This window comes from Pipra filicauda, unplaced genomic scaffold (genome assembly GCF_003945595.2).
Source record: "Pipra filicauda isolate LSUMZ 115617 unplaced genomic scaffold, ASM394559v2 scaffold29_size4552773_pilon, whole genome shotgun sequence".
Classification (NCBI taxonomy): domain Eukaryota; kingdom Metazoa; phylum Chordata; class Aves; order Passeriformes; family Pipridae; genus Pipra; species Pipra filicauda.
The window spans coordinates 1055059-1069893 of NW_024104420.1; the positions used below are offsets into that span (position 1 = coordinate 1055059).

A 14835-nucleotide genomic window follows, 5' to 3' on the forward strand; every position below is an offset into this window, starting at 1 on the left:
GATTCTTTCTGCATTGCCTTTTCTCCTCAAGGGTGATCCTGCGTGCGTTCTCAAAGGAAGCAGCAGCGTTATAGATGGTGTGTCTCCAGGCCTCCCGATTGGAGGCCAGAGTAGACCAGTTAGTAGATCAGTATGGCCAAGGCTGAGATGTTGTTTCAGGGAGTCCTTGTATCTCCTCTTCGGGGCTCCTCTCATGCGGCAGCCGGTGGCAAGTTCACCATAAAGCAAGATCTTGGGGAGGCGGTGGTCCTTCATCCTGGAGACGTGCCCTGCCCAGCACAGCTGTGTTCTTAGTAACATGGCCTATAGGGTTAGAACATATGCATGTGTTATGTTATTAGTAAATTTTTAAGTGACTTAGGCCTCTCATATGCAACACAAAATATTTTTAATTTTTTTCATATACTATTTGCTCTAATCATCTTCTAATATCTTTTCCAGAAAAAAAAACCCAGAACACTGCTTAGTTATAAACTGTTCAGAAATAGATGAAAAAAGTGTACATTGTTGAAAGCCACACTGTAGTTTTAGAAGGAACAAGTAACAAAAAGATCTGTAATTAGTACAGCACCCGTGATAGAAAACAAACCCTTTTGACTGATGGTAGATATTTCTACTGAGGTACTTTGTCTATGTCTTACCTGAAAAAATACTTAGTATTCTATCAATGTGAGACAACTACCAAAAAATACCATTCAGACATTAACAATTTGACCTTTACTGTGGTCAGACTTTAAAAAAAAAGCAGCATTTTGCACCTTAAACTGAATAATTGAGATAGTGTGAAAGGAAAACATTCAACTTGTTGTTGCTTTTAGACTGGTAAGTGTATTGGATATATATTATGTACCCTTTGCATATGTTGCATACACAAATATACTCAAGGAGTAAACTGCGTGCAGATGTATCTTATTTTGTTGTATGCAGACAGACTCTGGATGAGGCTGCAGTAGAAGAAAATGAGACTTACAAAATGAAGACAAATGACAAACAGCTGTTTCTTCTCTTTTTGTACTTTTGTTGTGATCTGAAAATGGATCTCATTTGTTTCTGGTAGACCATACTTAATTGTTCCAGATTTTCTCAATGTTTCTTTTTTTCTAAATCAAATATTGAAAGCAACACGGAATCTGGAAAAAATAAAAGGCTGATTCGGCAGCTGTAGTATGGGCAAAATTCTCTAGTTGGATAATTTCCCTGACACCTGCAGAGTAATACTAGGAGACCACTTGGTGATATATGTCTTACAGGTGATTTTGTTGCTGTCACAGCTGTGCTGAAATTTCCTTGTGTTAGTATGACATTGAAGCTCTCACAAGCTCTCAAAGAATACAGATGACCCATAGAGTCAGAAAGACTTTTTTTTTCAGCGACTGAACATGTGTAGATGCTACTGATGTCATAAATAAACATTAAAAAGAATTAAAGTCTCACTTTGGAAACAGACCTTAACTTAAGAAATTGAGGCTTTCTTTTAATTAAAAAACATGCCAAAAGTATCTGAAGTTGAAGAAGTCAGACATCAGAATTAACACAGACTATTGTCAGAAAACAACATTCTGTCAAGGATGCAACAATGCAAGGTGCAGTCTGACCTGAGTGTTAAGGAACTACAGTCAAATTTGGGTGCTCTTGAGATACGTCTTTAAAATTCTACCTTCGCAGTAAGACGTACTCTGAAAACAACCTTGAAGGGGATTTTGACTAGACTGAGACAAAATTAACAGCATTTAAAAAATCAACAAACAATTCCACTCTGACATTGTAGTTTCCATTTATATTGTATCATGATAATTTCTCAATAAAGAACTTGTTACATCCTGGAAGTGGAAAAACTCAGGAAAATGAAAATTAAATAAAGGAGTAGTGCAAATGTTTCGTTTAACCCAATAAGGACAAGCAACATTTATTTCTTTGTGCTTGATGAAGAAGCATCCCTATGAAAACGATGGCAGAGCCTCAGGATTTTGACAGTAAAAGGGTTAGGTCAAACCATTTCCCCTTGTAATAAGAAAAATAAGTGAACAAGCTTGGTTTCAAAATAAAAAAATTGCAGAAAACGCATTCTATGTTGGGTTTCTTCCCAACCCCCCGTCCTTTTCAGTAGCTGTTTGTAGTGTAATGTGGTAGTCTCTAAGTAGTTTATTTTAATCAGTGCTAAGAAACTTTATTCTCATTTTGACAAAGGCTGTTCTATCCCTGATAATTGCCTTTACTAAAAGCCCAGCCCTTATGGAGATTAGGACAAAGAAGATAGGTATGTGGAATCCAAAACCCGATAAGAATCAGCAAGTAAATGAAAACTCTTTCTCAGTTCCAGATCATTATAGAACCTGTGGAGAAGCTGGGGGAGAAGGCTGACGTAAGTGACTAAAGAATGATTTCATTTACTAGAACTAGCATAAGGAGAACCAGCACAAAGAACCATCATAAAGACCTAGCAAAAAAGCATGGAAGTTTTAGCCCCACACTGGCAAAACTCTAAACTGTTATTAACAAATAATTGAAAAGAAAATAACTATTATTAACGGCAAGAATAAAGGTTATGACAATAAATGGGTAATGTTTTAACTTTGGCCCTAAACCATCACATAATTTCTTATCACATTTAAAGAAATAAATGAAAAATATGAAAGTTTAGCAATTAGAGCAACAGCTAGGTCAGGTCTTAGAAGTGCACTAAACTTGGGGTTTTACAAAAGTCACTGAATTTCCAATGCTATAATTTAAAAATTTGTCAGGAGAGATGACCCTTTTGCTCCTCTTTGTACTAATTATCTTGGAGGACAAATTGTCTAATTTCAGAGTGCAGCAAAATAATTATCAACCTTAAATCTTAAAATTCCAGATGACAAGGCATGTGGCTTTTAATTAATTTATACTTCTGAAGAACATTATACGGTCCTCTTTTTGCAGTTTTTGCTAGATAACTTACCATAGAAGGGCACCCTATAGCCCTGATGTGTAGTTTTAGGAAAAGAGAACTACAGTTCAAGATAAAAAGGTTTTGATTTTCCTATTCATAAATATTACCCAAATTCTTGCTTTTCCTGAGAAGTTTCAGAAACTATCTCTTAACTGCTGCCGTTAAGAAATGTTAAGAAAACACTTGGCTGCACTTCAATGACAGTAGCAAATGAGAAAAAGAGAGGAGGTATACAGTGTATACAATTTGCAAATTATGTTCCAAAATATCACTAAAGGTCATTTGCATAACTTATTCCATCAGAGTTGCCACACCATGCATCACCATGAAGCTTGTTCTACATTGAATTATGCATTTTAAAGTATTAGAGAATCTTTTGCAAAAAAATTATTTTTTTCCACAGTTAAAGTTTCTGTTAAAGGAACATACTCTAGAACAAGTATTAAAATAATTTCTACAAGTTTATCCCTGAAAATATCCATCATCTCTATGGAAACAAAATAAAAAAAGTAAAGTTACAGATGTAAAATTTCTTCTTTGTAGTACTGAAAAGAGTACTACTACTGAAAAGTGGTAAAAAATTGAACTTAGAATGAGAAGATATGGCAATATCACTGGTGGATTTTTTGTTTTATTTTTTTTAAATTTTTCAAGAGGTGGTGTGGTGTGAGAAGAGGAAAGTCTTTTTGAAAGAGCCCAGGTTTTGGGCATCTTGTTACTGGGAGAGATTCATGTAGTTCTATTGTATTTGACCTTTCCCCGGTCTTTTGGCTTTTAATTTAACTTACGCTCACATAATTTAATTGTGATTAGGTCTAAAAGACTTAATATGCCAGTCCATCAACAAATAAATAAATGAAAGTATAATTTTACATAAAATGTCAAAAAATGGAAATGTGCAACTATTTTTGATTGTCTCGTTTCATTAGCCTGTCTGTTTCAGGCTTTTTCTCTCAGTCTGGGCTCAAATGCTCTATCTGATTAAGCAGGATCAAGAAACAGTCTGGTACAGGAGTACTGGCTTAAATATTTCCATTTCTCCCTTGTTTATGGCTGCTAGGTCCCTCCCTGGTGCTGGTGTCTGTAGTCTCTTTCTATGAAGGAGGCTAGGAAACTGGTGGGATGGAACCACCCCTTTTTTTTCTTTCCCCCTTTTCTGTCCAGGTTTATTTCCAGTTGTGTTAACACTATAGCTGTCCTGCAAAGAGTTGTATGGGAGAGGACAATAAGCAGAAAAGGTAAGCATATTTTAAGGTAAGAGTACTATCAAACATGAACCTTTACCTTGAGACTTGAGACCTGAGAAGTCACCGTAATCTACTTCTGAATTTGTCACACAGGTACTTGACTGTGTTTAGAGATGGAGAAGGCAGACTCAGGTTTTGAAATTTCCAGTGATCTTAGTTGCTGGTCTTGAGTGAACTACTGCTTCTGTTTGCAGGTGTTAAATATTCATGGCTTTGGTCTCAGCTAGAGGCAACTTGAGTTACTGAAAGTTGAAAGCAGATGGTATTGCAAGTTCGGCAGCTAAAAAGAGAGGCACGTAAAGTGAGTGAATGAATTTCAAAAAAGAGTCATGACTCACCACTTGCTATTCTTGTCAATGATGAATAAAACAGTGCCCTTGAGCTTAAGAATTGCTTTTACATTATTTTAAAACATCAGACCCCTTTGGCAGCATATATTTCCCCTTTTCATGAAAGAATGGTTGTGCAGTGTTGAAAACATTGGCAAGTGTGATTGGTCTTCTGTTCTTCGTTTCTATTTAGCACTTAAGATATTTTGAAAGAAATACACAGAATACTGTGCCAAAACTATTTTCTTGACAGTAATCTGAAAATTAAATTATACTTTGCTTAAAGTCATCTCAAGTCTGAGAAGATACAGTATATACATTATACCCCACAGAAATTAATTTCAGTTGCTTATGTTCATGATCCCATTACAATAATAGAATGAGCTTCTAATTCTTCAAAGACAAAATTAAAAATACATATTTTTGGTACAGTTCCAAGGCTCACAACTGTAAAAACACTTTCCTATTCTCATATATGTGACCTCAAAGTAATATTAGTCATTCTATTTGTGTCATCAAATTTTTTCAAGATTACTGACAGGGCCCCAAATAGTTCAAATTTACTCAAAGAAAAAAATCTTCCTCTTTCTTTCCTAGTCTATTTCTCAGGAAACCTATTAAAGCAAACTTTAATCGAAGTTTCAGATTTTTTATAGGATTACGACAGATAAAAATCAAATATTAAGATGGACACTTATAAGCACTAATTCCATGGTGAGCACTTCACTAACATTTAATTCTCTTTTGAGTTACTTGGGATGTTGTAAATCTCTTCTAAGCAAAACCAATTAACTGTGTGTAATAATTATTTTAAAAATTATGTTCTAATTCTTTTTAATTCCTAGAAGATGGATACTAGATAGAAAGAATTTTTTTTTTTTTTAATTTTTAACCCTCTGCATCAAATACTGTGACACGGGCTGATGGTGCTTTGACATCTCAGGGTTTACAGTGGTCCTGCATATATACTGAATGCGACTGGTGAAGTGGAAAAATGATAGTATGGTGCAAGGTGGAATATAAGGTGAGCAGGATCTAGCCTTTCTTCTCCCAGATGACTAGGTACAAAGACCTTGAATAGTCTGAACTGTTGTTTAAATTGTTTTGTTTTATTGTTTTGAAATAAAGCAAGACCTCAGGAAAAGAGTATACAGTGATATGTGCCTGAAATTTATAAATCTTCTTTCCTCATTGTTGGTTTTGCATGCTGATCTAGAAAAGTCTTAAATAATTAATAACAATACAAAACTTATATATTTATTTACAGTATTAATAAAGAATGCATATATGTAAAATAATGATTATTTACCTTGAATTTAATTTCTTCAATAAATATAAAAAAAACCATGCAAAATGTACATATTTATGAAGTTCTTTCTCTTTTTTGTAAATATTTGCAGGAATTGATGTAATCTAAGACTTGAAGTTAGATTTAAAATTTTGATCTACTAAGCGGTACAATTTTTGATTTTCTGAGAATAACAGAAACCCCACTGAATTTGACAAACCTCTTTTCATCCTGACTTTATTGCAATAAATTGTTTACAGTGTTCATACCAACATCCCGTAAAACTACTGTTGCTGCTCTGTCAATTGCAGAATCAGATGGTACTAACAGACCATCTCATCGGAATTGCTGGAACATCATAGATATATTTCTATATAAGATAGAACATATTAATGTCAACAGTAACATATAAATAAAACAATAAGCCAAATCATACTTTTAATAGTTCAGACATGTCACCATTCTTCAAAAATATGTTCTTATAAATCTATAAGAAAAAGACTGTAGGTGTAAAAATACTTCATTCTTTTTTTTTTTTATCTAAGAATTTCAAAGAAATATATCAGTGTTTATCTTAAGCTTCAGTGAAAAGAGTAAAAATAAGTCATGAATTTAGTTCATAGTCTGATAAAACAAAGAAATCCCCAGTATGAAATTGCAACAAAAACCCCATGTTCTCCTGGGGTTTTCAAATACTTTTGAGTATCATAAATCTAGAAAATGTTTCACATTGTGAAAATGGAAAAAAATTCATCAAAATTGTTCTCATTGATAGATTCTTGGAGACAAGAGAGGGAGTTGGAAACAAAAGTCAAGGGGAAGAGAGAAGGTTATTTTAAATCAAATTTCCCTGTTGACTTTTAAGTTCCCTTTCCACAACCGAGAAGCATATGAAACACAGACATTTTGCATGTTTTACTGAACAAAATGCATCAATGTGTCTTATGCAACTCATTCAAAGACCTGCTCTTCAGTAGTGAAGGAAAAATTTCTTCCTCAGAAGGACAAATTTTTTTGAAAACTAAGAAAAATGTCTCTATGATGCAGTATTCAAAATTTAAGCTAGTAGCAAGACCAAGTTATTCTCTAGCTTATTCTTTTGATGTACACTCATCTCCAAGCAACGAGTCACTTGTTGCTTCCAAATCATTATGTCTGATGATGAACAAGAAACCTATGTTTGATTTGGTTTAGTTTTATGCTGATCCATACTTTAAACTTGGCTTCCATGGCAGTCTGTGCCAAAGAGTTCCCCAGTTCAGTTTGTGATTGCAAAGTATATCATGACAACATGGTTCAAATTGCTAGAACTCTTCAAAAGTTTTGCTTTGTGTTGCCATCAGATAAGCTTTAATAGAAGTGCACAGCATGGATTAGCATTTGTAACAACAGAGAAGAAAATGAAGAAATCCCAAAGTGCTAAGTGTGATTCCTTCTTTTAAGCTTGTGCTTCATGCCAGTTCCAGCCCTACTTTGTTTAGATAACCACTGAGTTAGATGCACTCTAAAAACATACTAGCGGATAGAGCTACTTCACTTGTGAGCATTCATAGGTAGGATATGGGGATCAGAAATACCAGAAATTTATTATCAGAAATAAAAAAAGACTTATAATCCTTAGATACTTAGTATTTACTTTTCAGACTGAAAATGACAAAGTCAAAAGCTCAGTTTTTAGATCTTAAGTGCTGTACTGACCCATTTTGAACACCGAATCTTCAGTTTTTGGTGTTTGCCTGTATTTACAAAATCAATAAAAAACAATATTCTGAGAATAATTTGACAAAAATAACTCCCCAAAAAACTTCTCAAAACCAAATGAACAAAATGAAAAAAGAAATTAAAAGTAAGAACATGAAATAAGGTTTAGAAAGGAAAAAAACTCAAGAGGTATGTATCCTTATTTCTGCTTGCAGATACTTTTAATATATGCAAATGCTGAAGACTTGGTTTTAGGGAAATTCTACATATTTGCAAACTGTGACAGTAATTGGAGAAACAAAAACTCTTAAAGGAGTTGTAAACTAAAACAGTGTGCTTGCTTTTGTGACCTATTTCCAGGAGATTAAGAATTGATCCTTACAGGGATTCAGAGATTAGATTCGCTGGAGTCATATATGTTTACCATATCAACTAATAACTAGACATTATACCCTAAGTTTATACCTGTAAAATCTTTGGATATTACAAAGGAGAGTTTCTAAATTTAATATCTAATTTAGTTACTTGATATTGAAAGTTGAAGATTGTGAATGTTTGCCCACATGGAGATATGTTGGGACAGGGGCAGGACATTCCAAACACTAAAGCTGTGAATGAAGCTACAAATTAGTAATGTAAAACATTTACAAGAATGCTATTTAAACAACCAATATTAGCAGTGCTTTATAGAAGTAATGAGTGTAATGCTCAGATTATTATGCAGACTGTCATTTAGTACATGCATGCTCTTAAAAATCTGTCAAAGAAAGCAGAATGTACTTTTGGAATTAGTGCTTAGAGCTGACAGGACATAGTGAAACCCTTAATCATTTCCTTACATAACCCAGCAGGATTATCACATGTGCAGACTATTACATGCCCTTGAGTCTGGGGTCATGATAGGGTTTAAACAGAAATGTGATTACCTGAATGTACGAGATGTACTGTAAATCCGAGTTTAAGCAGTCCCCTTGGTAAAATATTGCTAGTGAAAACTGTTGAATAGCTAGCTTGAATTAGTTTATCTGATAATCAGAACTGAAACTATGAATTACTGTGTGCTTGGTTAGTGGTTGCATGATTTTGTCAATACAAAGCTCTCATAAGAGCTATTGGATGACCATCAGAGAATACAGAGTATTTTTTAATTGGTTCAAACTCTGTTTTTTTATTCTTAGCAGTCAAAAGAGATACCGCATTCCAAAGATGATGGAAAAAGTGTATGAAAGAACACACTGTCTTGCAAACAGAGTACCTTTTTTCTGTTTTATCCTTAAAAAAAAAGAAAGAAAGGGATACAAAAATCCATGAAGACTGTGGGGATATCTTCTGAAGAACTTCTGTCAAACCCTGCTCCAGCTAAGGCCTCAAGTTTCCAGAGGTGAAGGGACATATAAAACACATGTGGAACAGGTGGCAGTGGGACAACGAGAGCAGACCTCGGACATTTCGTTCTGTTGCTGTTGGGTATATGTGGGTTCTAAAGGGTATGTTGTGTCCGGTTGGACAATGTAAACTATTAAAGCCAAAGAAGAGGGGAAGTGTCTCCCTAACACTTCAATCCTTGCATAGTTTTAAATCACTACACTTCAAAGAAGAAATGTTGAAGCCAGAGCACTGCTATATCTACCTGGTCCTTGGCTTTTTCGAGTTTCAGTAGCTGAATGTTCCCCAAAATTGGAAGCAAGAAGAATGTGAACCTTCCTTCCCCTGAGTTCTACTTTGTCTGACCATGCTCCAGTTTCTCATCAGCACAAACTCAAATCCATAGCAATTATGTAACAGATTGTCTGCTTTTAGTAATGTCAGAAAATGGTAAAACTGAAGAGTCAATGCTTCAAAAATAACAGAAATTAACTGTTATCTGCACATCCTCTGAGGCTGAGCACCAGGAACTCTGCTCCAGGTTTCCTCTTGAGTTGGTATATATTTCTCTTGATTATGATATCTGAATGCCCCAGTATAGATTTACCCAAACCAGATTTGTGGTTGCACCAGCAAAAACTATTCTCTATGAGTTGAGCTGACTTGCGAGAATTTGTTTCTGGGCTTTATCTTTAAAATTTCTCTTGTGCTCAGATTTTGCCCATTACTCATAATTATGTGCTTCTGACAGCCTAAAATAATCTCCTCTCTCCTTGATTCTATCCCTTCAACTACTTAATAATTTTTTGCACAGCTGTGATTGAATTAAGTTATATATATTGTTATTTTAACTCTACTAATATTTCTGCTTATTTTTCTTTGCCATCATCCTTTGGACGGGATAGTGAATTTTCTCAGAAAAGAGATAAAACCAGAAGATTAAAAGTGCCTTAAATACTTCAATATTGTATTTTAAATGAAGTTTCTCACTCAGACATTTGGTTTCTTGACTCTTTCAATTGAGCCTGTGTCTGGGAAGGCTTGCATTTCTCTACATCTTCAACTGGTCTAAAATATAAGTTCTTTGACTTGGAGTACAACAGGGTCTAGTTCTGGATGTTCCTTGCTCAACAATTGAATCAGACATGCCCATGAACTCAGCCAGTCTTTTTTGCCAGAGGGATTAAAATGCAATATGAAGTTTGCAGAGGGCTGTGCTGTGGACTGCCTTCTGCGTGCAAGGCCCATTACTATTCTAGGATTTGTCAGCATGGTCTAGCCTTTAGCCCATCCAAACCAATATAGACAATCATTTTGTCTGTCTGTGGTTCATCAGCTGCATCATAAACTTATATTAGTTTATAATCTGGATTTGTGAACACTACACAAGTTCTGAAGAGTTGGAAAAAAATTCTTTATTTCAAATACATCTACATGTTTTTAAAGGAAGATGTGAAATAAAACTGAATAAAATATAATGAATAACAATACTTATTATTAATTCAATTTCTTCAAATGGAGATTGGAGGTTAGAGAGCATCTGAAGATTGTTTGTATATGTTTGAAAGTATACGAGTCTGACAATTTGAGCAGTTACTAGTTAGTCTGACTTTTCTTTCCTCATTTCATCTGCTGGCTCTACAGAAACTTCACAAGCTAGTAGTCCTTCAGTTAAAGACCCATTGAAGTTTACTGTCAAGCAGCTAAAACCATCAGAGCAGATACCCAGAAATAATTTTTATCTCCATTATAATCCTGATAAATTATCTTTTCTGACCCCAGACCCAAGGCTCTAAATGTATGAGAATGGACAGGAGGCATGAGGAACTAGCCATTGCAGCTCTGCTGGAGAAGATTATTTGAATTGCATTTGGAAGCGTCTATCTAACATACAAATGTCACAAACCATCGTCTTAGGCCAAGTAACCACAATAGTAATACATAATCTCTGAGGAAAGTATTACAGCTTGTTCCCATAATTTCAGCTTCCATTTGATTAAAGAAGATATTTGTTTTTTATTTTTTCTGTGTATTAGTGCTAACAGTGCATAGAAATGATACTTAAAACTCACTGTGTTCTTAGTGTAAAAAACATACGAAAATAAGTAAAGGACTATATAGACTCTCCTATATTTATCAACTAACTTACTATGTTTTTCATCATCCAAGAAGAAGAGAAAAAAGAAAGGATTTAAGTAACACTTAAGAGACTTTTTTCCCCAAAGGAAGTGGTGTGTTAAAACTTAATGTTTGGAGTGAATATCCCCTGATAAAGATATTCTCCAGAAATTATTTTCAAATGCTGATTTCCCTAAGAAATTTGGTTCCTGCTAAATTTTTACAGTGTCAATGTCTAAGACACTAATTTCATGTTCATAATAGCATAATATCCCATAAATTTATTGTCTTTAAATTCAGATATCTTTCACCCCACTGTAATGGATGAGTAATTTCTGACTCTGCATTACTCACGTTAATATGAACTTCAGTTTGCTAGTGAGTAAACCACAACAGATCTGCAACAGCAGGGAAAAGAGTGCACTTAAACTTTATATAATTTGCCTCTCTCAGGTGGTAAAAGTGTATAATTTTGACATAGAGCTTTATTGAAGTTACTAGAGAGATATGTATATTGAGTTACTGGGATAGGCATCAAAGTGTTGCAGGGCCTCAGCATAAGAGAAATAACATACTGCAAGAGAAACAGGTTTTTTTTCTTCTATCATTTGCCTTGGTCTAAGAAATGAACTACAATCTAGATCCAGGACCAGAAGTGTTTACATTACTAAGAACTAAGAAGCTTCTGTTAGCTTTATTACTACCAATTAAAAAGCTAAATATCCTTTCAAGCAACAACAAGAGTTCATTCAAAGACTTATACATTAATTTCAGAGGTAATTTTGTATAAATGATTTTGTATAAATGATTTAGCAACTTCACTTGTGTTCTTGCATTTCTACTAAATTTCAATGTGTTTGAACAATCAATGTTTAACTAACCAGCAATCAAGATGTTCTTTAAAATGTAAATTGAATAATTATTTAAGCTTTTTTTCTGAAGTTGGAAAATGGGTGTTAAGATTTTTAAAAGTATTTGCATTTCCCAACTACTTTTTGAGGCCTTGGATGTACACTTTATGGTAGTACCATTTCAGCTACCAGTGTTAGCAACTGAAATACAGACCTACTGATATTAATTTAACCTTTTCATTTTTTAGAAGATTAGTCTCCTGTTTTCAGAGCGTCTGTCCTAAGATTTCAAGCTGTCACTTCCAAAAGTATCTTTAGCATCCACACAGTATTTTTTCAAACTTTCTATAATATAGATATGCTTCCAAAACAAAAGTAAAAATATTTCAAGCAAAATCACATACATGAATTTAAGCAGGAATATGTTGTTTCCAGTAGGAAACTGCAAAGGTTTTCTGCTTCTATGTTGATCTTTAATTTTAAGATGTTTCACCATAAATAAAAACTGCTGCACTTGACATCATTCAATGGTCATCGAATTAGGCTGACAATTTGTTCGCTTGAACTTAGACCTGTACTATCTCCAAAATCTCTCTGTTACCCACATTGTAGTATTTAATTTCATTCAGATTGGGATCTAAAACCGTAGTATTTTTAAGATCGACTCCTAACACATATTTTATTAATATCTAGAGCTACAATGACATAAAAATTGCTTTGAATAAATACTATAAATGTAAGGGTATGCTCATTTAGCAATTTCTAAGTCATTAAGTTTCGGGTTTTGCCACAAGATTCAAAGTTGGATCATCAGATAGCATTTTCTATTACTTTACTATTATGAGGTCATAAACTCAGATGTAGTCTTGTGGTTTAAAATCATGAGTTGTTATTTGAACATGTTATTTGAACATGTAGAATATTTGAGACAACTTGGCAATGTCACTTTATTAACTAATTCCAACTATGCTTGTTTGTATCTCTTACCTGACACAAAAAAATATGATATTCTGTTTTTAGCTAGGAATTAAACTTCGAAAGCAGTGAATCTCTTTTTTCTCTGAGCAGTTACCAAAACACTGAAAAGAATATTATTAATGTATTTGTACTTACAGAAAAGCACATAAGACCTTATAGAGACAACAATTCACAAAGTACAGACAGGGATATATCTGAAATTTAAAGAGACAAAGTGAGTTAGGAGATCAAACGATGAGGTTAAAGAGGAGCACTCAAAAGTTAACAAAAGTAGAGAAGTGATTATGACTGAGATTGAAGCTAATAGAGAGAGCAAGACCAAGGAGTCCCAGAGTAGCAGTTGCTGACAAAAAGTCACTACAATGACAGAAAGAAAATAATTCTGTATCTGTAAAGTGAAACAACTGTGCAGGATTTTGTTTGCTTGTCTTTCTTCTACCACTAAACCATACATTTCTAGTAGAAAGGGTAAGCTTTGATACCACAGACTGGAATAGTTCTCAAAATCCCACTAATTTTGTCTCTGTGCAGTTAGAATTATTACATATAATTCAACTTTCTAAAAAGTAAAATTGTTAGATAAAATAAGTTAGTTGGGAAATTTGTTTTCTCTAGATATACTTTTATTGAGTATAAGAATTCATAGCTCAATTAGGTACTTAAAGAGTCACCAAAAAAGCTACTCCTATTCAAATAAAAAAAAAAAAAAAAAATTACAAAGTGCTTCCTATGTTAGAAAGTGCTTCCTATGTTGGAAGCTATTAATAAATTGATATAATAGGAAGGATAAGATTTGGCAGCATGCACTATAGGGTTTTTTGTTTGGGAAAATAAAGTCTAATACAACTGCCATATGTAGGATTTACATTATTTGATGACTAGAATGATTCAAACAAATATCTTAGTTTCCTAGATGCCCCTTAAATCAGAGATTTTTCAAAACTGACAAAAAATAAATTATTGAGGTTCTGTGGGATTTACACAGAATTTCCTTAATCTTCTGTGATTCTACATTTCTCTACTGACCCTCATTCCTGCATAAATTTAACAGCCAGTATAAGTTTCTGGTAGCTATAAACTGCAACATGGTCACCATTTGCCTTCTTCCATCTATTACCCAGTGGAAATTATTTACGTGTTACCTTCAGTTCAAGTAAACTTTTTAGTTTTTCTCAAGGCCTAACACTATTATTTTTCATGATGACTAACAAAAAAATTACTCTCCCATGCATCAATCAGCTTTGCCCTTTGAGTGACTGTGGGAGACCAGGAGAAGTGTGCTACGGAGGATTGTGTCTATGAGCAGTGGAAGGCAAACATAGAAATCTGCGAGGAAGTTCTTGGAACACCAGAAGAATGCACCTTTTCTACTTTTGTTTAAGGAGTTGGATTGTTAAAGTACTTTATACTCATCAGTAATGTTAATGTTGAATGTTTGGAATGTTATTGCCTTATAATATCCCTTTGATTGTCAATTTACCACATGTCCCTCAGTCTTTGGTACCTCAATTTGCGCCCTTGTTCATGATTGGTTCAAAAATGCTGCATTGCAGTATCTAATTCATTAGTAATCCCTTGTTTGAATATCTCTGCCCTTATTCTCCCTCCATTGGTTTGTATTTGCATGTTCCTCCCAAACTCCTCCCCTTTTTCCAGTTCCTTCCCTCCTGACCCTATTTAAGTCTGATTCTCACCTCAATAAAGGACCATTTTTGCCTGTACTCCGAGGTGGTTGAACCCTCTTTCCCAATGGGTTGTGTCATCTGGCGCCCAACGTGGGGCGGAGCTAGAGATCCCTCACATTGAGGGAACTTGCCCCCTGTGACAGCACCTTGCTATGGTATTGAACCATTAGCGCCGGCGACTCCCGGGGACTGTATAGGGATAGCAGGTCCATGACTGGTAGGCTCCATAACACCTAGTCTGATGACTGACAGAGGTGAGCAGCCCCAAAGATATTCCTTTCCGCCCCCCCTCCACAATTTAATATAAAATGGGAGCCCGGGTGTCAAAATCTGAAAGGGATTCTTAC

The 14835-nt window shown here is 34.5% G+C and overlaps 1 long non-coding RNA gene across 1 annotated transcript; it reads left to right on the plus strand.

The window, feature by feature from the left end:
* Positions 1-1810: 1810 nt before the first annotated feature.
* On the plus strand, positions 1811-14524 carry LOC120323614. The gene is made up of 3 exons (XR_005564254.1): positions 1811-2362; positions 4091-4164; positions 8670-14524. It is a non-coding gene; the product is annotated as an uncharacterized LOC120323614 (long non-coding RNA).
* The last annotated feature ends 311 nt before the right edge of the window (positions 14525-14835 follow it).